Below are 1,734 nucleotides of genomic sequence, written 5' to 3' on the forward strand. Positions count from 1 at the left end.
TTTTGAATTGTTTATTTTTAATACTGAAATTTGTAATGCTTTATTAAAGATATATAGGAATCTAACAATGATATAAAAATTTATGTAAAATGTTGGAAAATAATTAAATAAGTTTAATTAATTTTGAGAGGCAAGGAATTTGATGATTATCTCTTGACATCACAAAATAACCTATTTGATTATTTTTTGCTTTAGTAAACGCCCGAGAGAGGAGTCGAACTTTTGACCTTGTGGTTAACAGCCACACGCTCTAACCAATTGAGCTACTCTAGCTGTTAATAACCTATTTAATTTATATTTTATTATTTTTAGTTGAGTTATCAAAAACTTCTATAATGATGTGATTTACTAAAAATATTTAGATGATTTGATGTTCAATATTATATATATGAATATTTTTCTATATGATTTTAACGCATATCCGTTTTCAAGATTTTATTTAATAAAAATGACTTCCACGTTTCGCTTCCGTGAACCATTTTTTATTCTATGCAACATAGATTTCAAGTAGATGTGGCTCAAAACATTATTGGACTATGTGCTGTATTGAATTTTTTTAAAAAGTTTTCCCTAAATATTTAACATTTATAAATTGAACCCTATAATACTATTACTTAACATTTTAGGGCCTTAAAATACAAAAAAAAAAAAAAATACTAGAAAATGAGGCCATGCATTTGCACACTTTAGAGTATGCCCTACACTTTAGAGCATGTGCGCACTTTAGAGTATTCTCTGTTATCTTTTCTTTAATAATTTTTTTCCTTCTAAAAACATTGTCACACCTACAGAATGATGGTAGATATGACCGTTCTCATTTCCCTTCCTTTCTTATAGAGTTGTATACACTGGTTTGAAGTCAAGATTTTTATTGGTCCTTCTCTAGTTTTTGTGGTTGATTCTCATCTTTTTTTTTTAACTAAAAGGTTTTTGGACTGAATCCCATTTATTTCCTCAGCCCCAAAACTAGAGTAGGTTGATGCTCTTTTCATATATACATAATTGTGGATTTTCAACCATTTAATAAATAACAAAGCGTTTTTTTTTTCTTTTTTACTTTGCTTCCTTTGTTTAAGAACATGAAACCATTATTTTACCTTTCTGATGTTATAGATTAAAGATTAGCTTAGAAAGATTCAAACTTCAACTCTCGTCATCAATCTCTCTCTTAAAAATCTCTCCATCGTGTGTGTTTCAAATTACGTTGCACGAAAGCTTCATTGAAAATCCGCTTTCCCCTTTGAAACCAGATTCGTAATTGGAAATTCTCCAAACCTTTTGGAATCTCGCTTATGTGTCACTTCCGAAAAATCATCATTGGAAACTCGTTGGAAGCTTACGCTTCTCTTTTCGAAGTTTGTGTTTCCATTTTTCATACTTTATATTACAAATAAATAAATAAACTGATCGAATTGATTGTTTATAATTTTCTTATACAAACAAAATCCTAAAAGTTAATTTTCTGATTTACTCATTTTTTAATACGGAATTTTGTAATGTTTTATTAAAGATATTTAGGAATGTAACAATGATATAAAAATTTATGTGAAATGATGGAAAGTAATTAAATAAGTTTATTTATTTTTGAGAGGTAAGGAATTTGATGATTTTCTCTTTACATCACAAAATAACCTATTTGATTATTTTTTGCTTTAGTAAACGCCCGAGAGAGGAGTTGAACCTCTGACCTTGTGGTTAACAGCCACACGCTCTAACCAACTGAGCTACTCAAGC

General features: G+C 28.7%; 1 non-coding gene across 1 annotated transcript; it reads right to left on the minus strand.

The window, feature by feature from the left end:
- TRNAN-GUU lies at positions 1,661-1,734 on the minus strand. Its single transcript has one exon. It is a non-coding gene; the product is annotated as a tRNA-Asn (tRNA).

The sequence above is a fragment of the Camelina sativa genome, chromosome 16 (assembly GCF_000633955.1).
Source record: "Camelina sativa cultivar DH55 chromosome 16, Cs, whole genome shotgun sequence".
In the NCBI taxonomy this organism is placed as follows: domain Eukaryota; kingdom Viridiplantae; phylum Streptophyta; class Magnoliopsida; order Brassicales; family Brassicaceae; genus Camelina; species Camelina sativa.